The 25,835-nt window shown below is 41.4% G+C and overlaps 1 protein-coding gene and 1 long non-coding RNA gene across 2 annotated transcripts in view; one reads left to right on the top strand and one right to left on the bottom strand.

Annotated features, from left to right (window-relative positions):
* Positions 1–15,121, bottom strand: part of LOC310689584 — a 187,009-nt gene extending 171,888 nt beyond the window's left edge. The window contains exon 1 of the long non-coding RNA XR_014517527.1: positions 14,964–15,121. This is a non-coding gene — a long non-coding RNA (uncharacterized lncRNA). The remainder of the gene's footprint in view (positions 1–14,963) is intronic.
* PTPRN2 (protein tyrosine phosphatase receptor type N2) overlaps positions 1–25,835 on the top strand; it is a 614,238-nt gene that overhangs the window by 380,702 nt on the left and 207,701 nt on the right. The window lies entirely within an intron of this gene.

The raw sequence follows: 25,835 nt of genomic DNA, 5'->3' as shown, positions 1-25,835 counted from the left end.
GCCTGGAACCCCCTGCAATCTTGTGACTGTGCGGCAGAGGTTGGGGGTAGTGTGCAACCTTTGTAACAATATTCTTCGTTTTGCTTATGGAACAATTTAAAACGGGGATGGCACAGTAATTAGGTTTCTGCTTTTACCCACACAGTAGGAGGTTAGATGCAAAAGAGCTCCAGCCTTCTTGCCTCTGCAAACTCTATGGCTCTGGTTCTTTGGCCTTTAGGAGACAGATTTCTAAGCATTCACCATGTGTTTTGAAGTGTGTGCATATGCAACAGGAGATAGATTGTAGCTTGACTGCAGCAATATGTCTTTTCAACACAAGAATACTACAGGATAAATAAATCAAATTCAGAAAGGAGCCAATGCTGTGGAACCTACAAATCCTTTTTATATACCAGTACATTTTATTTATTTTGAGATATTTGGTGAGACGACACAAAGCTGATTTGTAAACTAATTCCCAAACTAAAGTGCGCCGTTCTTTTTGTGAATGCAGCTTGTTTTGTACAGGACAGAGATGCTGGGGATTTTAAAGAATCAAAAGAACATCACATGACTTTCAGAAGCCTAAATCGGACCATGTTAGACATACGGTCAGGGAGATGGATGCACTGATCAGGGCAGCAGCTGAATGCATTATTTCAGAGTTTCAGCATAACAAAGGAAGGCCATCATGGAACCTCAGAGAGCGGACTTCAAAACAAAATTATTAATAGCCAAGAGAGAGAAAGCTTTCGTAAAAATTCAGAACTCAAGTCTAAATAGAATTTCTGCTTCAAGAATGAATAATAGATGGGATCCAACTGTTTTGTAGCTGAGCACAAATTAACGATTCATTGATTGTAATCAAAAGCAGCTGCCTTTAATCAAAGAACAGGTTCTGATAGGTCATTATCAAATGGTATGGTAATGTTCTGTCTACAGAAAGAGCAGAGAAATAGCCTGTCTTTAGGACACAAAGTGCATTATTTTGCTGAAAAGCTTACCTAGGCATTGCTTTCCTTTATGTTTCCTCTTTTATTCTGTTAATATTTATCATCTTTGTTGTTATAATGAATCCAGAGGCAGTCCCCTCAAGGGTCATCAGGGCCAAGTGACTTCTAGAATCACATAGCAAATTGCAATTCTTAGGGGGAAATGGGTTGTATCGTAACTCCGGATGTGGTTAATTCAAGCAGTCCCTGATGCAGGCAAGGCAGGATAGGCAAGACTGAAGCCGGGTTAAATGGACTATCAGCAGAAAGACATGGAAATTTTGAGTTTCGGACACTATGCCATCAGAAGAATATCCACAAATAGGAGTGAGATCCGCTGGAGTAGGATGCTTTTGTTGGGCTCTTAGAACACACTGGAAGATGGTCAGAATATCGAATATGTATTCATTCGCAAAAGGCATGGGACTGCATTGATGTCCCAACACAACTTCAGGAGTGCAATCCCAAGGAAGTAAACCATCCAGTGTTGTTGTTGTTTTGTGGTGGTACACAGGGGTACACATACCCCTAAACATTTTGTGAATCTAAGTTTGGCCTCATTGAGGGGCAGTATTTCAATATGAGTAGCAAAATGAGAGTATTTTTTTTTTCAGAAGAAAGCACTGAAACCATCTATAACAACAATAACAACAGCAGCAACAACAACAACAATTTATCTCCAGTATCAACATCAATAACATTATTTAATAATATAACACTATTAATGTTATATTAATGCATATAATAATAACAACCACAATATAAATAAATAAATATAAATATGATGCTATTATGTATTATTTAATGATTAACTATGTGTGAGCCAGTGTGGTGTAGTGGTTAAGAGCGGTAGTCGCGTAATCTGGGGAACCGGGTTCGCGTCTCTGCTCCTCCACATGCAGTTGCTGGGTGACCTTGGGCCAGTCACACTTCTCTGAAGTCTCTCAGCCCCACTCACCTCACAGAGTGTTTGTTGTGGGGGAGGAAGGGAAAGGAGAATGTTAGCCGCTTTGAGACTCCTTAAAGGGAGTGAAAGGCAGGATATCAAATCCAAACTCTTACTCTTCTTCTTATGTATGTAGACAGTTCATATACTGCTTAATCACAGTTGTTACTAAGTGTACATAAAACTCAGCAATGCAGTAAAGATTTGTGCTGTAAAGTTAAAAACCGTATCGCTCAGAATGACTTAGAATGCTTGCTGGAATTAAAAGGCATTCCGTAGGCACTGGAAGAGGGAGGGGTGCCCATATCTAATCCCAGCTGGAAGGGAGTTCTGCAAAATTGGGCCCAGAGTACTGAACTTAGGACTCATGGTTCTCCACACTGAACTCATCAGGCCTTGGGACTGAGAGATTCAGAGGTCTCAGAGTCCTTTTTGGTGTCTGTCAGCACACCAGGCAATGGAAGCAATGGCTATATGGAAAAGGTGGTGCTTATCAGCAGAAAACCACAAGAGAAGTTAGGTTAGAAGAGAAAGTGGGGAATTACGTAGAGGATAATGTGGGAAATAGCAAATACAAGGCCCATAGGGCAGTTGGTCTTGCTGTTGTAGTGCAGAGAAAAAGTTCTCAGACAAGTACAAAGTTCAGCGGGTAGGTGTAGAGACAGACTGAGAGGACCTGAGGAATATGGAAGACACTAGGTTTCTGAGGTTTTCCTTGAGAAAACTCGTGATAATGATACTTTCAAATCCTACAGCATTTGGGGATAAACAGTATGCTGTTCTTAGGCTGCGCTATACTAATGTGCCTGATAGTAAACCCCACTGAACTCAACGGGAATTCTGAGTAGGTATGCGTAGGAATGCAACTATGTGTTTGTGTAATACGTCTGCGCTTGAGGTGTGAGTGTGAGAAGTTTAGAGCTGAAGGTAAAGTTTAGTCATTTTGCTGCCTCAATCATTAACTAAAGTTACAAGAACAGTGTTACAGACTGTTCTGTAGCAGCAATTTTTAGAAGTAGGTTAACAATGTAGACTCGTTTCTGACCCTTGTGATGCAGTTAATGATCAACACCCTTCTAGAGAGCAACATAACCTTATGGTCTGATATTGCCTTATTATAATCCATTTTTGGGGAGGGGCGGGAAGTTCCCCCTGCAATTGTGAAGTCAGTTTAGTAGTTTTTGAGTCTCCCTTTCTGGTGTTCATAAGAAAGCCGCCATTTTAATTTGCTTTTTAACAAGAACAGAGTTATAAATCTCTTGTATCCAAATACTTAAATAAATATTTAGCAATCTCTTAAACCTATTTTACTTAATAGGAAAATCACTTCCTTGAGATAAAGAGTGTAGCTCTAAACAAATTCACAAGAACCCATAATAGCCTTCCAGCTGCCCATTTATCTGTAAGAAGACTTTTGTCACATTTGAGGTGCATATTGCACATATCTTGCAGAAGCCCATTCTTCTGAAATACCCAATCAGCACATTGTTGAATCTCCTCAAACTCACTATGTTGAATACCTTTTCTGTAGTCTTAAGGAGAAAAACTCTCCGATACTTCTTGCAGTTTGCATGTTCCACATTGTATTTGTTCTAATACAATGGGACAACATTAAAATTTTCTGTGAAACTGATCCTTCCTTCAGCGTAGCAAGAGGTTGTAACTACAGCTAGGGTAGAACACAGCAGCTAGATTGTTAACTGGGGGCAAGGAGAAGTAAATCAATCAATAAAAGCACTGTTCATGGCTCAACAGCACAGGCTGCCAATTTCCAAGCTTCATTCAAAGTCCCAGCTTTGACCTTTGAAATTGTATATGGCTTGGGACCCCTATACCTAAAGGACCACCTTTCCCCATGTATACCTGCCTGAACCCTAAGATCGTCCAGGGAAGTCCTGCGGATGGAGGCAAGAGAACAGGCTTTTTCTGTGATAGCTCTCTTCAAGGAGGTTCACCTGGTACTAACTTTTTCATAGTTTTGGAACCAGCCACAGATGGCCTTGTTTTCCTGGGCATTTGAGCAGCAGCCATGATTGGATGTTTGTCCTGTTTTGGTGTTCATCATGTTAAGTTGGGTGGGGTTGTTGTGATGGGGACAAACTCATTTAAGTTACTGTATTCTGATATAGCGGTACCTCAGGTTACATACGCTTCAGGTTACAAACGCTTCAGGTTACAGACTCTGCTAACCCAGAAATAGTACCTCGGGTTAAGAACTTTGCTTCAGGATGAGAAGAGAAATCGTGCTCCTGCGGTGCAGCAGCAGCAGGAGGCCCCATTAGCTAAAGTGGTGCTTCAGGTTAAGAACAGTTTCAGGTAAATAACGGACCTCCGGAACGAATTAAGTACTTAACCTGAGGTACCACTTTATACGGTTATGTCGATGTTGCATTCAGAGTAGGCCCATTGAAGTTAATGGACCCAAGTTAGTCATGTCCATTAATTTTAATGGATCTATTCTGAGCACGACTAGCATTGGCTACAACCTTATGTTTTTAACATGCTTATTCAATTTTTATTATTGCACTTTTTATTTGGTTTTAAATCATTTCAGGATTTTTTGTAGTGGGAAGCAGTATATAAATTTAATAAACTTTAATCTCAAACATGCCAATATGTTGGCCTCTTTGTGCATGATCTCGGCTGAGATGAAGAAGAAGAAGAAGAGTTTGGACTTGATATTCCACCTTTCACTCCCCTTAAGGAGTCTCAAAGCAGCTAACAATCTCCTTTCACTTCCTCCCCCACAACAAACACTCTGTGAGGTGAGTGGGGCTGAAAGACTTCAAAGAAGTGTGACTAGCCCAAGGTCACCCAGCAGCTTCATGTGGAGGAGCGGGGAAACGAGCCTGGTTCACCAGATTACAAGTCCACCGCTCTTAACCACTACACCACGCTGGCTCCCTCCAGTTAGTTTTCCACCTGTAGATCCTGATTAGAGGTCATCCATGACAGACAGCACACACTTACTTCCCAATTTGGAAGCTACGATCACTAAACTATGGTTGTGGTATACTGAAGTTTGGACATACATACACAAATGAATTGTTTACACAAACAATATTCTGAAGTATCTTGAGAAGATAGATTGTGCTCTAAACATTTTTAGTCATGACAATAGGCGTACTGTTCAGTTTTCAGAAACATGCATCCGGCCAAACAATATCAACAAAAAGAACGTTAATAAACAAAAATCTTCCATGTAAATGTGACTTAGTAGATTTCAGCAGCAGTGAATGGAAGACATTAGCAACCAAGAGAAACATCTGATGTCACAGACCCCAGGCCTGCACAGAAGTCTAAGCAAAGAAAGAGCTCCTCTGGCTGTAGAAAAAGCATGAATGTAAGATTAAAAGCATCAGATTGCAGGTGTGGCATGCGCCACAAGTCTTGCTAGTCCACTCAGGGGTCAGCAAACTTTTTCAGTAGGGGGCTAGCCCACTGTCCCTCAGACCTTGTGGGAGGCCCGACTACATATTCCTATGCCCCACAAATAACCCAGAGATGCATTTTAAATAAAAGCACACATTCTACTCATGTAAAAACACGCTGATTCCCAGACCGTCAGCGGGGCGGATTTAGAAGGCGATTTGGCCAGATCCGGCCCCCGGGCCTTAGTTTGCCTACCCATTATTTATATTCTAGATTATCTAAAGGTAAATTGGAAGTCCATCATCTCACAGAGACGGAAGACTTCTGAATATGATCTGAACTAGACTAATTGGAAGGACATTGCTAGTACTTTGCATTTGATCATCCATCTTCTAATATTTAGAGCAATATCAATTGCTTTCATGGCACCTGTGGTCAGTGTGTTTGCGACCATGAACTCAATCATTGCACAGTGGGAGGTATAACTAAATGCTTTAACACAGAACAAATCATCAAGATGAAAGAGTTGGCACTGCACCCAGAGTAAAGACCATTTCGGTTTTTAAAATGCAAAATTAATTTCAAGATGGATTGAAGTCATCCTCTGTTGCTACTGACAATGGAAGTATCATAATATCAAGGTCCCTTCGTGTTCCTTTGTCTAGCGTGTCATGTCTAGTATGCCTGGCCCTGTGTCAAAAAGACTTTGCATTATAGATGGATAATAACCTCTGTGTATATCCTTTCCTCTTAGACAGAACTTTGCAGAGAATTTTGTGTGGTAGATGGAGAAGCAGGTAGAAGACCTTTGAAGAAAGGTCTTCTGTTTATCTGCAATACAGTTTCTGTGGATTTAGTTTTGCAGCTGATATAATTTATCTGAGTGTGACCTTGTGAGAACATATTTCCCAGAGTCACAGGGATTCTTATTTTCTCTGCCAGTGCTGCAACTCTCCCCCTCCTGCATCTTATTGGAAGCAAGAAGTGTGTGAGATCTTAGCAAGCAGAAACCCAAGAATTTGGTATTGATTGAAAATGCAGCTGATATCATAGGACTATATCTTTCATTTGTATTCTGTGTGTAAGGAATGCACCATTAACATCTTGTAAATCCTTTAAAGATTTTGTGAAGTATCCTTTAAAAAAGTATCCTTTAAACCTTCTATTTGTGTACTTATTTCTCCAATTACTGGACAAGGTTCAAGAAAGGAAACTTTCTGCAAAAGTTGTGTCCCCTGTGTGAACAACTCCTCTCTAATAAGACTGGCAACAAGGAAGTATAACAATGTTTTACCAATCGTTTCTTTTAGGAATTTCAGTCTGCCTTGTGTCCTCAAACCACCTTTTCCCCCTGGCATTATCCCAAAGACTTCAATTTGCCGCCTTCTAACAAGAACCTCACCTTGTTATGCCAAAATACTCGGAAAAAGCTGTCTATATCTGCATTGGATTTTCAGTGGGACTATGAGGATGGACATAAATCTGCCTGAAACTGGCAAGGGCAAGATATACTTATTTCAAAGCTTAGAGTGTATCCCACTAGTTTTCTACATGCAGGGAGTGGTTTTCTCCCCAGCATGCCAAAGTGATACTGTTCTGACAGGACACTTAACGTGCACCTCATGCTTTAGCTACTATTAGTGAAGGAAGAAGGGAGCAATTTATGTCCCTACCCTGTATTCATCACAGTCAGTGCTGTTTCTGTTCCGCTGCAGTTCTGCATCTATTATTTTTTATTAAATTTATATACCGCTCTTCATCCGAAGAGCTCAGGGCATTTCACAAGATAAAACTATTCATCTTACTGTCTACTAAGTTATATAACTATCTACATAACTTATAATCATTTCAGTGTAAGGGGAATGGCAGAACAATGTAAAACAAAGTCATTAATTACATATTGTTTGCAGGTATTAAAACAACACCAACAGTGTTGTTGTTAATAATAATAATAATAATAATAATAATAATAATAATAATAATAATTTATTTATACCCCGCCCATCTGGCTGGGTTTCCCCAGCCACTCTGGGCGGCTTCCAACAGCATATTAAAATACAATAGTCTATTAAACATTAAAAGCTTCCCTAAACAGGGCCGCCTTCGGATGTCTTCTAAAAGTCAGGTGTTTTCTAAAATATTGCAGAATCCACTTTTGTTGTCTATCAGTCCCCACATTACAGGAATTTAAAAGTGTATGAATGTTCTCAAGTGCCAAATTCCATTTGTCCTCCCTGGCACAACTTTCTTCTTTTTTGTTGAGAACTGCATTTTCCATGTTTCCTTGCACCACTTGGGCACTGCCATGCATGCTTACCACAGTGCCCAGGACTTCAGCCTCTGGTGTCTTTGGCCTTCTCAGAACTACCCTACCCCAGGTAAGTTTGGTGAAGCCGAATGATGCAATGTTAGAATTTTTCAAAACTTTGGAAGGGGTGGCCTGGTTTGCAAGGGCTTCAGGCTGTTGAAATCCACTCTTTGAATGCAGCTCCCCCCATTTGAGATTCAGCACTGTCACTAATTCCCCTTATCCTTCTTATACACGAACAAAATGACATCTATCTATATATAGTGTGACCGGATAATCTTCAGAGATCTCCGCTCAATTTCCAGTTAAGTGTCTGTCTGTCCTCCCTCTCTTTCACACACAGCAAGCACAGAGGTAATTTTCAGGTTCTTCTTTATGGTTCAATATAGTACATTTCAAGTACGGAGGACAGATATTGAACCGTGCTGCCAATAGACGTGTTTAATCATATTGGCTGGAGCCAACAAGTAATCCCTACACTTGTCCCAAGAAGTTCACCGTCTGATTAGACACGACAGCAACAGCATGCAAGGGAGGTTGATGTGATGGGTGCCGTGTTCATGTGTCACAATACGCTGGGAGATCATCTTGTGCAAACCCCATCAAAATGAAGAGCTTTACTCTCTTCTTGCACTGCCCTGATTTGTTTCAGTGGGACTACCAAACACTTGGCCAGGTACCTTTCATTTCTGCATGGCTTGTACAGGAAACATTCTTGATGGATGGTGCCCATCCTCCTCCTTTGCAGAAAGGGCAGCCTTTGCGGAATTATTTGCAATATCTCCAGTTGTGTTCTCAAAAGGTAACATGGGGGTAAAAATGAGATATGCGAAAGAGCAGATTCCTATTCTTCCTGTACACACCCACATCCGACCCCCAATGTTTCCATACACGTGGCCCTGCCCGCTCAGTCCTCAACTTTCCTCTTGTTGAGTAAGGAGGACGGACCTGCAGAGGGCCTCTGTTTGTGTTCACTTGAAGGTGTGTTGAAAAATCCTTGCGGGATTTTGAATCCTGTTTTAAAGACCCCATGCAGACCTTTCCCATTCAGCACAGGGAAAGTCAAGATCGGAGCAGCTGGAGCGATGCACACTGGGGTTAAGACTTTGGTGCTTGTCCCGGCTGTCAACCATGGGTTCATCCATCATGTGTTCCAGCAGATGCCTGGATGTACCTTCTGTGTGTTGTGTGAGGGCCATGCTTTGGGCAGCAGTCTAGAGTGAGGCTGTAGCTGGGAATGAGGACTGAAGAGCAATCTATATCAGAGCGCAACCAGGAATCACAACCAGAAGGACAGGGCAAATTAGAGCTCAGGTAGACTTCATTGCTCGAGTAAAGTTCCACAGAGACAAAAAAAGCCCTTTTATATTCCTTCCTGCCCATGGGGTGCCAACTCGCTCTCAGGATTATGGGTGCCTTCCGCCACAACACGGACATGCAACATCACACACATGACCACAGGGAGAAGCTCAGACTTGGGGGCAGAGAGACTCTGCCTCTGCATCCGAGCCCCCCCCCCCCCAGAAAAGGGTGCCTCGCTCGCTGACTGTGGAGGGTGGAGCTGAACTGCTTCTCTCTCAGAGGCAGCACTGCCGCCGCCTGCCAGCTTTTCTCATTGACTTTGTGGGTGTTCGGCCCCCAAAATTATATTGTTGTGGGTACCCAAGCACCCACAACAATAAAAAGCAGAGACATCATCTTGCCGACAAAGGTCCATATAGTTAAAGCTATGGTTTTCCCAGTAGTGATGTATGGAAGTGAGAGCTGGACCATAAAGAAAGCTGATCGCTGAAGAATTGATGCTTTTGAATTATGGTGCTGGAGGAGACTCTTGAGAGTCCCATGGACTGCAAGAAGATCAAACCTATCCATTCTGAAGGAAATCAGCCCTGTGTGCTCACTGGAAGGACAGATCCTGAAGCTGAGGCTCTAATACTTTGGCCACCTCATGAGAAGCGAAGACTCCCTGAAAAAGACCCTGATGTTGGGAAAGATTGAAGGCACAATGAGAAGGGGACGACAGAGGATGAGATGGTTGGACAGTGTTCTCGAAGCTACCAGCATGAGTTTGACCAAACTGCGGGAGGCAGTGGAAGACAGGAGTGCCTGGCGTGCTCTGGTCCAGGGGGTCACAAAGAGTCGGACACGACTAAACGACTAAACAACAACAACCCAAGCACCCATGTCCCCCTGGAGTTGACTGCTATGTTCCTGCCCAAGAGAAGCCAATGGCAGGCCTGGGCAGAGATAATCCAGAAGTTTCTTCCCTGAGACACTGCTTGCATATGAGCTAGCTATCAGCAGTAACTGGTGGTTCACTGAGAAGATGCATTGACTCAAGCTCAAACAATGCATCTCCTTTAATGGAGTCTGATGCATATGCCCCAGGACTGGCCCACCCATTAGGCAAGGTGAGGCAGTTGCCTCGGGGCTGCAGGCTCCAGAAAGCTGGGAGAGGCAGCCTCTGCCTCCCCCTGCACTGTTTGTGTGCCTCCACATCTACAGCTCAGACACGCAACAGCAGGTGGGGACAGGCAGGCAGGTACACAGTGGAGGACAAGGCAGCAGAGGGGAGCAGCATTTCCTGTTTTGCCTCTGGTGGCAAAACATCCAGGGCTGGTCCTGATATGACCACATTGCTGTAAGTCAAATAAACACTTCAAAGTGTGTGGGCTCTAGATAAACATGGCAGAGGGAAGTGGGATAGCAGTTTCATTGCACCCTGACCTACACATGCAGATTTGGACTTTGCTTCTGGGGCAGCTGGTTCTGCCCAGGTATCCAGGATTCTTTATTTTAAGAATTATCACTTTTATTTCAAAAGTTAGGGGCTTCAGGTTTATCCTATTTAGTTCTTAACCATTTTATGACTTTGTTTTAAATACTAGCTAGAATCTGTGGCCATCCTTTACAAAAGATACAGTGGTTTTCTGTGTGTGTGTGTGTGTGTGTGTGTGTGTGTGAGAGAGAGAGAGAGAGAGAGAGAGAGAGAGAATAAACTAAGGCTGCAGTTGTATTCCCATTTACCTGTGCAGTGAGCCCTGTTGAATTCAATAGGATTCAATTGTTAATTAGGAAAAGGTTGGTAAATAGGATAACAATAGTGCACAGTGTATGATTTTGGCTTTGTGAATACACCTTAACGAAAGCTTGGTTTTTGTACACCACTTACGTTCTAGCTCTGATGCGTCATACCTATTCACACCTCTCATTTTTAGATATTGTAGAGCTTTATTATTAGGTGGGGGTGGTGGTAAGATGGAAGCAAACGAAAAACCAACAATGTGCAAAATCTAAGGTCTGCAAATGCTGCAGGAACATCCTGTGTGGCTTTGCAATTTTTGATGTGTGGTACTTCAAGTGAATTTCGAAATAGCAATGAAGCATAGCTCCTGTGGAGAAGAAAATACGTTTGAAGTAGCTTGTCACATTCATTCAGAATAAGTGGTGAAAGTTTGAAGATTAACAAGTTTGGGGAGGGGGGTTTTAATTTAAAAAAACACAACCACCTATATGGCATGTAAGACAATGGGAAAATAGGACTCTGGTTTTCGTGAAAATGGTCAATAGCTAATTCTTGGTGTTTAAAGTGGCAACCAACAGGCCTGTTAGTAAGTCATGGCTATCTGGAATCCATTTCTCCATCCCATAATGATGGGTGCTGGTTTCCATTGGTCAGTGGGGAGGTAAAGGCACTCTCTTTTTTCATAGTTCACATTTTCACTGAAAGTGAAAACCTGTCCTGTGTCAGGATGCCACCATTCAAAGAAGATGGTGTAGCATCTTTTCTGCTTTTGGGCTCACCGAGAAGGATCCGTGATTATTTCCTTTAAATTTAGATGCCCCAAACTAGGCACATAAAAGCTGCCAATATTAGGATCTATGCAAATGCACATTTTGATCAACAATGCTTTTTTCATCTTGCACCACTCATTTGATTTGTCATGTGCATGCCTACCCCCTTTCCGATCTCTTTCTAAATAAGGGCATTTGCTATAAATGATTTCACCTTTTATAATGTCCCAGTTCTCCTCTCTTCTTTTCTTTTTTTGAGCTCAGAAATGACATATCAGTTGGGCAGCAGATTGTTATTTCGTCTGCCTCCCACAATCCATCAGGAGAGAGTTAAGAAAAGGACCAGTTATCTCATAGCGGACAAATTCCTTGTACATCATTGAGCTTTACACTGAGCATCTCTGTGTGCTGTCAGCTGCACAGAAAGGAGATTATACTGTCTGTCTGCAACATGAATACCCTGTAAATAGTGCTTCGACATAAGATAAAAAGCATATTTTCGATCAGCTAGGAAATATGTAAAAGTGAATAGATATTTTAGCCAATTGTATTGATAGGTTTGGATGCTTAATACCGCAACTGTTTCCTTTCATGCTGTTCAGTATGCATAAACCCCACCAACTTCATGAGATTTATGTGCAGACTGCTGTGCAGAGGACTGTAATACCGTGTGTTTAACTGACACAACATAACAGCACAGTGGCCTCATTGTACAAATACTTGAAACCAAATTTTATCGATCTGCCAAAAGTTGTGTTAATACCCCCCCGGCATGGGTACTAGGAGAATTTTTAATGAAACCATCATTCGCTTTTTGGAATTCCACTACCACTTCTTTTAGTCTTCTTTAATCAGGCAGCCAGATCTCTTTGCCTACATGCTATCTCCATGAAGCCACATTCAGAGGAAGGGCATGAATATTTCCTGCCACTACTTCCTGTCACTACTCTGGCAGTAGTGGCGCCTAGAAGCCAGGGCAGCAGAGAAAAGAAGTGTAGTCATTCCCACTGACTAATGAGGTAAACACTTTACCTGGTGAAGCAGGTTGGAACAGCTGGAACCTACTATAGTTATATTATGGTGCTGGAGGAGACTCTTGAGAGCCCCATAGACTGCAAGAAGTTCAAAACTATCCATTCTTAAGGAAATCAGCCCTGAGTGCTCACTGGAAGGACAGATCCTGAAGCTGAGGCTCCAATACTTTGGCCACCTCATGAGAAGAGAAGACTCCCTGGAAAAGACCCTGATGTTGGGAAAGATGGAGAGCACAAGGAGAAGGGGACCACAGAGGTGGTTGGACAGTGTTCTCAAAGCTACCAACATGAGTTTGACCAAGCTGTGGGAGGCAGTGGAAGACAGGAGTGCCTGGCGTGCTCTGGTCCACGAGGTCACAAAGAGTCGTACACGACTAAACGACTAAACAACAACAACTATAGTTATGCGACCCCTGAGCACTGCTTTTAATGAAAGGGCTAGTGCTGTGCTGTTTTTATTATACTTAATTGGTATGATTTTAATAGTTTTTTATATATGTTTATATGTTTTTAATTTTATCAGTGTTTAATTGTTTTTAAATGGTTGTTTTTTCTGTGTTTTTAGTTCTTATTTTAACCTGTAAGCCGCCTTGAGTCCCATCAGGGGGAGAAGGTGAGGTAAAAATAAATAAATATTCACACCACAAAATCACCCAAACATCTCCCAGTGAGCATAGCTAAGTTCGGCAACACTGGGGGAAGGGGAAGGTACCTCACACCTGCCTTAAACATTTATTAAATAGAGGAAATACACACCATTTTTACTCGGTTTGGATTTTCTCTCACAGATAATCAATTACATGTATACACCAATGTGCAATGTGCATGTGAAGGGAAGTGTATGGGAAACGAATGAATTAAGAAAGCTGGAACAACTTCAGTTTGGTTATTCAACTCCATCATATCCATACTTAAAAAATGAAATCAGACAACTTTGCTTCTTCCTGTCATGTCAGCAAAGTTGCCATAGACTGCCAGGTTTGTGTACTCTACTACTACTACTACTAATAATAATAATAATAATAATAATAATAATAATAATAATAATTTATTTATACTCCGCCCATCTGGCTGGGTTTCCCCAGCCACTCTGGGCGGCTTCCAACAAAATATTAAAATACAGTGGTCCGTTAAACATTAGAAGCTTCCCTAAACAAGGCTGCCTTCAGGTGCCTTCTACTGAGAACAGCACATGTTCTATCCTGCAGCCAAAGTTGTTCTTAGACTTCAAGAAAATTAGGATAGATATTTCCAATCACCATATATAATATATATGCCAAAATTCTACCTGGATGCCTGCATTGTGCATTCCACAGAAGAATCAGAGGCCTAATAGATCAAAACTTCAATGCTGGCTGTCAAGCAAGTTGCAATAACAGCCCTTCATATATCCATGGAGCATCCATCACTATTACAGCAAATGAAATATGGAGGCTTCTCTGGTCCCAGGCTCCCACACCCTGTGTTGCTTAGTGTTGTGTTCATTTAACTCTTCATTGAGGAGAGTGAAGTGGCAAACTTAGTCCATTAGACTAAACACAGTAATCTGCATTTAATTCAAGTTACAGTGGAAAATAATAACCATACAAAAAGATTTTTTCTCCCGTGCTCCTCTCACCATCATTTTAAAAGGAGAACAACAGAGCATGCTTTTTAAAAGAAAAGAAAAAACAAACAAATGAAGCAGCATTTGTCTAATTATGTTGCTTTCCTAACTGATCCATCTCATAAGCTAAAGGCAAAGACAAGTATTCAAAAAATGGAAATTTATTTTAAATCAGTCTGAAGTAAAAAAAATATATTTGTGGAATCCCCACTCTTCTGGCAATATAAAGCCATTAGAAGTATGTATACTACATTCTAAACTGGAGACCTGTTGATAGGACTTGCTTTATCTTCTTAAGCTACATAGTATTGCAATGTTAAACACACCTGCAGGCAACAAGTTTGCCAAGACCCAACAGGCATTGGCCTGATAGAAATATTTGTCTATTCGTTGAATGTATAGCCTACCGTTCAACTATTGATGGAAGTGCAGGGGCATCTAAGCAGTCTCACAGACCCAGACCTCCTTAGTGTCACCAATATTGTTGCATAGTGTACATTCAGATGATGCCTTATGCAAAATTTTGGCAAGGGCTTCTTGGCCTTAATAGGTGGGTCATAGACCATCACCTATTTACGTTGGCTTGCCATGGATGGAATGGCTCCACAATGCTACATCAGATTTGGCTATGTGATAATGTTACTGAGAAGAAGTGATGGCAGTGGTAAAGACAGTGAGAAAAGGTCATTACAAATAAATAACCAAACACTTTATAATCATCATTATCATCATCATTTATTATTTATACCTTGCCCATCTGGCTGGGTTTCCCCAGCCACTCTGGGTGGCTTCCAACAAAAGATTAAAAATACATTAAAACATCAGTCATTAAAAACTTACCTAAACAGGGCTGCCTTCAGATGTCTTTTAAAGGTAAGATTATTTATTTGACATCTGATGAGAGGGCGTTCCACAGGGCGGGTGCCACTACCAAGAAGGCCCTCTGCCTGATTCCATGTAACTTCGCTTCTCACAGTGAAGAAACTGCCAGAAGGCCTTCTGAGCTGGACCTCAGTGTCCTGGTTGAACGATGGGGGTGGAGACGCTCCTTCAGGTATACTGGGCCGAGGCTGTTTAGAGCTTTAAAGGTCAGCAACAACACTTTGAATTGTGCTCAGAAACATACTGGAAACCAATGTACAGTAGGTCTTTCAGGACCGGTGTTATGTGGTCCCGGCGGCTGCTCCCAGTCACCAGTCTAGCTGCCGCATTCTGGATTAGTTGGAGTCTCTGAGTCACTTTCAAAGGTAGCCCCACGTAGAGCGCATTGCAGTAGTCCAAGTGGAAGATAACCAGAGCATGCACCATTCTGGCAAGACAGTGCACAGGCAGGTAAAGTCTCAGCCTGCATACCAGATGGAGCTGGTAAATAGCCGCTCTGGACACAGAATGGACTTGCACCTCCATGGACAGCTGTGAGTCCAAAATGACTCCCAGTCTGCGCACCTGGTCCTTCAGGGGCACAGTTACCCCATTCAGGACCAGGGAGTCCTCCACACCTGCCCGCCCCCTGTCCCCCAAAACAATACTTCTGTCTTGTGAGGATTCAACCTCAATCCATTAGCCATCATCCATCCTCCAACCGCCTCCAGGCACCCACACAGGACCTTCTTTTCTAAGGTATGCCAAGGAATGATTGAAAAGAGGGGGCCACTTTTCCACATTGCCAAAAAAAGTTCACATAAATTGTGAGTAGTTTCAGCTCAGCCCCTAATTATAAGTTATTTGAAGTGGAGCAATAATTTGTGCCATTAGCCCAATGTCTCTGTCTTTCTAGCTGAGAAGTATCTAATTTTCTATTCTACCTAATGAGTAATATATAACTCAAAAGTTTGTGCGCTCCTACAGTGACAGTATTCCATCATCATTTGAACACTCGGGGTACTACATTGGACACTTGGAATAATCACATATACTCAAGCCCAATGCACAATCAGTTTTCCAGCTGGCTAGCAAAAATATTGGTTAGCAAATTGTGTTTATAAATGATATGATCAAATTGGTCTGATTAAGGGAATGATTAGGGTGGTTAAGTGATAGGGTGAAATTAAACATTGTATATAAGTGATGCAATTATATTGAATCTAATCCTTTTCTTGATTATATTAGTTCACTGAACAGAGGCAAGATTTCATTTCTTGCTAACCAATATGCGCCTATGTGAAAGTATAAATAAATCCAGACATACTGAATGGCAGAGACAGATCAAGGACTGGTTTATGTCCTCGTGTAGCATTCTCTCCCCTGCCCCCCAGTTACTCTTGCCTATTAAAAATTCAGTGCATGTTTTAAAATCTTACTTTGTTCTCACCTTATTTTTGTTCAGCATTTGTTAATTTATAATGGGGAAAATGTTCTGAACCTCTATCCAAGATGTGTTGATATGGTGTGGGAGAGAACAATCACCATTCACTGCTGAAGTCTAGTGGCATCTTTTTTCTTTCTTTCTTCTTAAATTCTGAACTGCAGCTATACAGTATTTATAATTCTCTCGTAATGAAACCATGGTGAAAGGGAGAGAAAGGGTCCTTTTTAACTTGGTGGCATGAAGCACTACAGAAAAACAAACGTGTGAAAACGAATAAAAGTCTCAAGCCCTCCATCTCTTCTCACATTAATTTTGACTCCAGGCTAATTTGACAGGCTGTAATGACAGTTTTATCGACCAAAAGAATGAACGAAATGTAAAATTAAAAGGAATAATGGGAATATTAAATGCATGTAGTCCAAATGTATCACTATTCCTTTTGGGAAATGGGGTGCTGGAGTAGAAAGTTCAATAAAAAATATATGTAACCAGGGTAATTCTGCTATTTTGATTTTTGTTTTGTCGACATGTCCCTCCTTTCCTTGCAGCTTTTGATATGAAAACTTTTACATGGTCTTGGAATTGCATTGTAATCAATATTGACTAAGTTAGACTTGGCTAACAGGTTCATTAATTTTATTGGTTCTACTCTAAGTAGAACTTGGTTGGATACAGCCCACCTTGGGTTATATAAGAGCATAAGGACCTGGAAATTTAAAGGTACATTGTGAAGAAGAAGAAGAAGAAGTTGTTGCTCATACATTTTCAAATAAATAATAAAATACTGATTTGATCAGAATGTGGTTCCCTTGCTGCGTCACAGTCCAACCTTCTGTTTCTGTTTAACCAGCAAAGTCACTGGGTGTCTGCAAGCAGGGCAGGAAATGAAGCTGTTGCTTGTTTGCCGCTACATCTGATATCCAGAAGTATACTTGCACTGCACATGGAGAGGACAACCTTAAGCCTTCCCCTCTGCAGTACAGAGAGAGCATTTAATCGCAAGAACAAAATAGTAGGTGGAATGTTTTGAAAACTAACATTCTGCTTTTTGAAAATATACATATATAGTGCGGATGCCTGATTATCGTCTTCCAAAGCAAGCACTCTATTCCAAACTTAAAAATGGAAAGCATAATGCTGGTGGTCAACAAAAGAGGTTTAAAGACTGTCTCGAGGCAAATCTTTAAAAATGTAGTATGAACACTGACAATTGGGAAACACTTGTCCGAGAGCGCTCTAATTGGAGAACAGCCTTTACCAAAGGTGCCATGGGCTTTGAAGGCACTCAGACTCAGGACGCAAGGGAGAAGCATGCTAAGAGGAAGGCACACTTGGCAAATCCACACCGTGATCAGCTCACGCCCGGAAACCAATGTCCCCACTGTGGAAGGACGTGTGGAGCCAGAATTGGCCTCCACAGTCACTTATGGGCTCATTGTTAAAACCTTGTTTATGGAAGACAATCTTACTCAGCTACCAGTGAGCGCCGAAGAAGAAGAAGATATAGTCATCCATTAGTATGTATGTATGTATGTATGTATGTATGTATGTATTATTGTTATTATTACTATTATTACTCACCATCCTCTCACATTTGCATTGTCTGGGTGCTCTTTGACCCTCTCCTGACTGCCATGTCTTCTCGGTGTCATTTTTCCTGTTTGTCCTTACAGCACTTGGCCTCATTGGCCTTTGCTGCTGTCTGATCTGATTGGCTGTAGCAACCCATATGGTTTTGTTTACAGACGTTTCTGGTGTCATATTGTGAAAAAAAGGGTAATGGTTGCAAGCATAAGTAGCAGCTTGGGAATAAAAAGGTGCTGAACGTGAATATATGTTTGTAGGAAGCAATGAAAAATCACTTGGGGATGCGCTTTTTGAGACTGATGAAAATGGACATGAAACTAAATAAGTAATTTTATGTCAGCCCTACTCATAACCTTCCTAGAGCCTGAGGGATAGAATAATATGATCAAGAGCAACAGGTACAGTTATGCCTCGACACTTGCAAGTTATCTTTGGGCAAACGCCCCACCCCTACCCCAATGATTTTCTGATATAAAGAACACACGAGATGTGACACCATTCATGCAGTTAACAATTATGGGAATGCCTTTTAAAAAGAGAGAGGGAGAGAGAGAATAAAAGGTGCAAGTGCCCTGATTGGGATCTGGTTTGGGGGCTTTAATTTTAAACCATACTAGTCCGCCACTGCATTGGAAGTAAAGCTTTCACTGGTGTCAAATATGACCATGCATGGAGTGCAATTGTAAGCAACATTCACGATTGCAAGTATAGTGCCGATTATTCCGCATTAATTAAAATGGACTGAAAGGGTGGTATATAGTGACTGTGCCCCTGAAGGACCAGGTGCGCAGACTGGGAGTCATTTTGGACTCACAGCTGTCCATGGAAGCACAGGTCAATTCTGTGTCCAGGGCAGCTGTTTACCAGCTCCATCTGGTACACATGCTGAGACTCTATCTGCCCGCAGACTGTCTCTCCAGAGTGCTGCATGCTCTGGTTATCTCCCACTACTGCAGTGCGCTCTACGTGGGGCTACCTTTGAAGGTGACCCAGAAACTATAACTAGTCCAGAATGCGGCAGCTAGACTGGTGACTGGGAGTGGCTGCGGGACCACATAACACCGGTTCTGAGAGATCTGCATTGGCTCCCAGTACGTTTCCGAGCACAATTCAAAGTGTTGGTGCTGACCTTTAAAGCCCTAAACAGCCTCGGTCCAGTATATCTGAAGGAGCATCTCCACCCCCACAGTTCTACCTGGACACTGAGGTCCAGTGTCTAGGGCCTTCTGGTGGTTCCCTCACTGTGAAAAGCCAAGTTACAGGGGACCCGGCAGAGGGCCTTCTTGGTAGTGGCACCTGCCCTGTGGAACGCCCTCCCACCAGATGTCAAAGAGAACAACAACTACCAGACTTTTAGAAGACACCTGAAGGCAGCCCTGTTTAGGGAAGCTTTTAATGTTTGATGTATTACGGTATTTTAATATTTTGTTGGAAGCTGCCCAGAGTGGCTGGGGAAGCCCAGCCAGATGGGCAGGGTATTAAAAATTATTATTATTATTATCATCATTATTATTATTATTAGACAAGCTTTTTCCATTTCTCTTTAATACTCTTTGCAACTTGAAAGGGCAGGAGATTGGCACTACTGAGATAGGTACAATTTAGAGGAAATACAAGACAGTAGCATGATTTCATACCATTAGAGCACAGTCCATTAGATACACACCATTAGATACACACACAAACACACACACCTCATTGGGAGTTTGGGAGTCTTAGCATGTAGGTTTCTCTCCCCCATGTTGATGGCTGAGGGTGGTGTGTCCCCCATTTACAGCAAGCAGTGGACCCTGAAAGAGGGAGATCCAAACAGGAGCCTAGTTTTGGAGCTGATGTAACCAAAAAGAAGAAAGGGGGGGTCACCTTCTTCCCAGCGGGTACAAAGCAGTAAGGCTTCAGAAGTGGTGATAGATCCACTATATCACTCCTCTCAGCTCCTTGTTAACAACTGCTGTGTTCGACTATTGCAGTGCATTCAGACAAAACATCCAAAACACGAAGTAGTCAATTGTGTATGTGTAACATACTAATTGGGACTCGGGTGGCGCTGTGGGTTAAACCCGCAGAACCTAGGACTTGCCGATCAGAAGGTCGGCGCTTCGAATCCCCACAACAGGGTGAGCTCCTGTTGCTCAGTCCCTGCTCCTGCCAACCTAGCAGTTCGAAAGCACATCAAAGTGCAAGTAGATAAATAGGTACCGCTCCGGCGGGAAGGTAAATGGCGTTTCTGTGCGCTGCTCTGGTTCGCCAGAAGCGGCTTAGTCATGCTGGCCGCATGACCCGGAAGTTGTACGCCGGCTCCCTCGGCCAGTAAAGCAAGATGAGCACCGCAACCCCAGAGTCGGTCATGACTGGACCTAATGGTCAGGGGTCCCTTTACCCTTTACCTTTAACATACTAATTGTACATGTTAGCAAACTTATAAAGTGTTTTAGGGATAGCAGGTGATGTATGTAAATAAGGTTGTCATCATAATCCAGTTTACCTGGGAATAAGTCCTGTTGAGTTCAGTAGGACTTATTCTGAGTTGTCATGGTTAGGATTGCGCTGCCAGAATAGTGGGTTTTAAAACTATTTATTCTGCTGAACATGATTCATAATCATTTGACTGCCTATGAATAGTGTTAAGGAGAGCAGATACTAAAATGTATTTGCACAATCCCTTACAATGTCATATGCTGTATACAGAGAACTGATAAATTCTTCAGCGACAGCAACAAACTAACTACTACTTAGCAGAACTATGAATCACCAACATAATTTTGTGCTCTGTAATGGCAAGTCTCTGCAAGCCGTTTAATACTATCGGGATAACTGGTGACCCTTACAATTTATCAGCCTACTAAAAAAATAATAATCCAGTAGTCCACATTTCTCAGATGCCCTCCTATGTCATGACATCCTCTTTATGGTAAATCTACAAAATATCTGCAAATTATGCGTTTATGGGAGTACCAGCAGTTTCCAGCTGCACATTCCCTGTTTGAACACAGTCAAGTTTCCAGAGTTTCAGGATGGGAGTATTTATTAAATGTTCAAAATTTGTTACAGCAGACCCACAGCTCCAAATTCCTTGGTTTAGTATCAAGCAGTTAATTTGTTAGCAAGGCTTCCATGGCTTTTGAAGGAACTAAACTTAGGCAGACATAACTAAAACAAGCAATTGTATTGAAAGAGTTTAAAAAAATTCCCTTGGGCAGCTTATAGAGTTCAAGTGTTAGAAGAATATTTGCATGCATTTCTACCTCTAGTTTTAAATATATGGAGTCCCCTGAAAGGAACACTATCTCCTTATGTGCAAAGAGATATGGGTGTGTAATACTGGGCAATTGTAACAGTATTTTTCTACCCATATACAGTGGTACCTCAGGTTAAGTACTTAATTCGTTCCGGAGGTCCATTCTTAACCTGAAACTGTTCTTAACCTGAAGCACCACTTTAGCCTATGGTGTCTCCTGCTGGCACCGCCCCACCGGAGCACGATTTCTATTCTCATCCTGAAGCAAAGTTCTTAACCCGAGGTACTATTTCTGGGTTAGCAGAGTCTGTAACCTGAGGCGTATGTAACCTGAAGCGTATGTAACCTGAGGTACCACTGTATTTAACATTGTTTTTGTTGCTGCTGCTGTTGTTGAAGATCTAACATCATTTGAGCAGGTTTAGAAAATGAGTAACAAGCAGTCAGAATTTGTATCTTTCCAAATTGGAAATTTAATTTTAAATGTGCTAATTTGAGAGAGAGAAAACTGAATTTGAAAAGATGTTTGCAATTCAGAAATCTGAGTGAAGGCTCTCGAAACAATATCAAATATTATTTCGATGGGAAATGTATCGTGAAATAAATAAAAACATTAAAATATATATCAGAAACCAAACAGAAATTATTCCACTTACAACAATACAGACAATATTTTTTTAAAAAATGAAACAAAACCCAAAGCAGATAGCAAGAATCTAGTCAATAAAAGCCAGACGACATCATTCTACCCCATAAGACTGAATAAAAAGGTGCATCTACACACCACATCAAAATTTAATTGGAAATTTGGAATGTGTGAATTAATTTTATATGCTTTTATCATCCTAACAAAGGGACTGTTGGCCCACCCAACTGAAAGTCGAAAACGGTTGACTGCACTGTGTTATATACCGTATTTTTCCATCTATAAGACGCCCCCATGTATAAGACGCCCCCTATTTTGGGGGACTCGGATTTAAGAAAATGGGGGGGAGATACTATCCATCTATAAGATGAGCCCAGATTTTGAACATTATTTTAGAGTAAAAAAGCATAGCCTTGTACATGGAAAAGTATGGTATATTGTCTCTATAGTGTTTGATCTCATGATTCAATGTCATGTCTAAAAATTAACTTATGTAAAATATACAGTAACTCTAATAATATATATTTTCAAAGGCATTTGAAAGCTTAAACAAGTACTGGGCCTCCTGGATTCAACCCATGCTCCTATACATACTTCCTTGGCACTAATTCACATCAAATATAGTAGGACTTGCCTCCAGGTTAACGTGTATAGGGTTTGGCTACATATCTCACAAGTGCTCTCAGCTGTGTGTTGGATGCTGCCCAACAAGATTTTAAAATCTGGATATATTTGGAAGTGGTAATTAGCCCTATTAAGCCTTTCAGACTAGCAGCATGTTTTCATACCATGCAGACGTACTTTAAAAAACACTTAATGAGATATATCCAGGATATAGTGCTCAGCTCTTAACAGTGAAGCCTTCTTATCTGTCCAGCTTTTTTCTTAAAGTGGCAAAAAAAAAATCAAAAGCTATTTAAATATAGTGGAATAAATTCAGATCTCAGAGCAAAGGTGGTGGCTTTGATTGAAAGTCAAGGAATATGTGGCATTTCCAATAACTGTTGGAGCTAAGTACACATTCTATACAAAAGCATGTAACGGAGTCCTGATGCTTTTTTAAAAAAGAAAAAGCATACATATGGATGTGGGTGGATTTAGAGCACAGAAGCGGCAGGGGGGGTGGGCAGGGTACCTAACCTTTTCCTTGTGCACAATTTCTCTGTTCTAAATTACTCCCCAGGTAGCTTTCCCCCTGTGGGGTTCAAAGTGTACGCTTGTGTTTTAAACCCTACAGGAAGAAAAACTATGAGGGGGTGAGACAATTTTAAATGTTGGACAGTGAAAACTGCATTTTGTATACTTTTTTGTTCAACACATACATAACTTGTGGAATGAACTGTCTCAAGATGTGGTGGTGGCCTCCAACTTAGAAGGGGATTGGACGAATTAATGGAGGAGTGGTCTTTCCACGACTATTAGCCATGAAGGCTATATGTGGCATAGCAGTGGAGCAGCCTGATAACTTCTTGAGAACTTAGCTTATTGGAGTTATACGGCTGGCCACTGTAGGAATCCAGATTCTGAACTAGAGAGACCTGATTTCATTCTGCAGGGCTACCTTGTGCTGTTATGTTTACGTTTCAAAAGCATCTTTTTGAGATTCATAGAGCCATAAGTGTTTAGAGGATCAAATGGATTATACCCTCCTTGCTAGTGCTAGACCTGTGAAGATGGTTTAAAAACATGTAAAACCAATTGAGTGGGAGCCTGTTTGACGAGAAAGAATATCACTTTAGACAACAACAAAAATGGACAAAGTGAAGCCATCAGGAGGCCCACTCAGCGATTGTGATACAACTTTTCTTTTTATCCAAGTATGAAGTAGTGCCTTTTACAAAGCATTCACATTTCCTGGAAACGATTAGTCTCCAGGAATTGTCCATTACTGAGAGAGTTGTAGACCTCTATTATACCAGGGAGTCTGTCATTTTAAACTAATCAAGAAAATGACATTTTGGCAAGTTCCGTTTAAAAGTTGATAAATACAGTGTGGTTTTTCTAGTTATGAGAGAAAAGGAGTTATTGCTATTTCTACGTTGATGGACGAGCATGTTAGTAGGTGATGTTATTGGAGTCCATGCTTATAGAACCAATTGTTTGAACATTTAAAAAAGCACTACAAGACCTAGGAAGAATTGATGGGATTGTCCTGTTTCTTCTGGAAATCTGAAATGGAGGTGCTTTGCCTGAAGGAGTAATGGTGAGGAAGTACAGCCATTCCATTAGTTCCAACTCTTTAAATGGTCATACACTGGGTGAACACTGGGTGTGGGGTAGGCTTTGTGGATTGTTGCACCTTAAAAAAATGAAACCAATTTTCATTTGTCTCAATCCGTTGGGTTAAGTTTAAATGAAGTATGGGGTTTAGCTAAAATCAGCTGCTATAGAAGCAATTGCTGCTGCACTGATCCCAAAGAATAGCAAGAGGGAAGAAGAAGAAGAAGAAGAAGAAGAAGAAGAAGAAGAAGAAGAAGAAGAAGAAGAAGAAGAAGTTGTTATTGTGTTGTGCACAAATAGGTAAAACGATATTGTACATATGCTCACCATGAACCCTGGTCTCCAGTGCTGGAATGAATTGGCTCTCATAAATTGCGCCAAAATGTTTTCCTTTGTCCCATGTTGATCCCATATATTTTCTGTGGTGCCAGGGCACAGAAATATTCTCTGAATCTTCTCCAACTATCTGGCTTTGGGGAGCATGTTCTTATAAGCACTTTTTAAACAAGTACTAAAAAGCTAATAACATTTTAATGGCAATGGTGGTGTGGGGGAGGAGAAACCAGTGCATATTTAATGCCAACTGTGTGCTAGGTGCTGCAGAGGACAAAGACATTGCGTGGTCCTGTGCCTACAGAGTTTTTAATCTAAGTAAGATGAACAGGACAAGTGGGAGGGGGGCAGCGGTTGCAGCAAAGCAGGAGAGAAAGAGGACTATTGCTTAGTGACCAGCTTAGAAGAGATGTAGTTACTATTTATGGTGGCCCTTATCTCAGGATTCTATCCCACTCTATACTGTGATGAAAATACGTACACACTATTCCCCCCCCCTTTTTTTTGCTAGCTGCCTTTTCTTGTAATTCGCCCAAGCTGTTAAAAACCCAAAGCAAAATGTGCCTAAAAGTCTATAGTGTAAGCCTGAATTCAGTTGTGAAAAGTCTTTTTGTTTCTGAAATGCCCACCTCCATCGCTTGAAAAGCTGCACTGTGTGAGTCTTCTCAGTGTGTAATTACTTAGGGATCTATAGGTAAGACATTTTGGTGCTTAAATAAATAGTATATGAAGACGGCATGGTGAGGTCTTTCATAAATCAGAGCTGGCTTTGGTGCCATTGATTTGATGATGCAATTCACTCTGGGGGCCATACATGGTGGAGTTTAATGAAGAATATTGAAAAGGTTACAGTGCTTTCTCGAACCTCTTTTGCTGTTTGTTTTGAAGCTAGTGTCAGAGCGATGGGGATTTAAAAGTTATTAAAATACACATTTTTCTTTAGAGTCCATCTAGTTCACCTTGGGAATGCATACAGAGGGGACTTGCGGGATTATTCCCTTTCTGCTGGTTCAGTTACAGCTGCTTCTTTGTTTAATCTGCGATGTGCTACAATAGACCTTTCAAAATAGCATCTAGTGGGGGGGGGGAGGAAAGAATTATGTTAAATTTACCTATAAATGACATGGCCATATTCAAATGGTCAATAGATACAAGGAAGATGGACAAAAATAAAATTACATTAAAAAATCATACAGTTATCCAGATGATTATCAGCTTTAGACAAGGTGGACAGGCAGTCAGATATGAAAATGGGTACAGGGCTTTGCTTTTGTTCCACAGCTTCTTCTGGTCAGTTTTATAAAGCCTGCTGCCATGGGTTACTATTTTGCTGGAAAAGTTGCAGTCTAATTTTTCCTCTGCCCAGATGAGTCAATGGTAGTGCAACTTGAAACCACACTATCATACCTAGATGAACATATTGTTGACTTGAAACACAGACAGCTATAAAGTGAGACACAATGTTAGG

Source organism: Podarcis liolepis (assembly GCF_965112155.1).
Source record: "Podarcis liolepis genome assembly, chromosome: 12".
NCBI lineage: Eukaryota > Metazoa > Chordata > Lepidosauria > Squamata > Lacertidae > Podarcis > Podarcis liolepis.
Note: the sequence above shows the minus strand (reverse complement) of the source record. Positions and strands in the feature narration are given on the sequence as shown.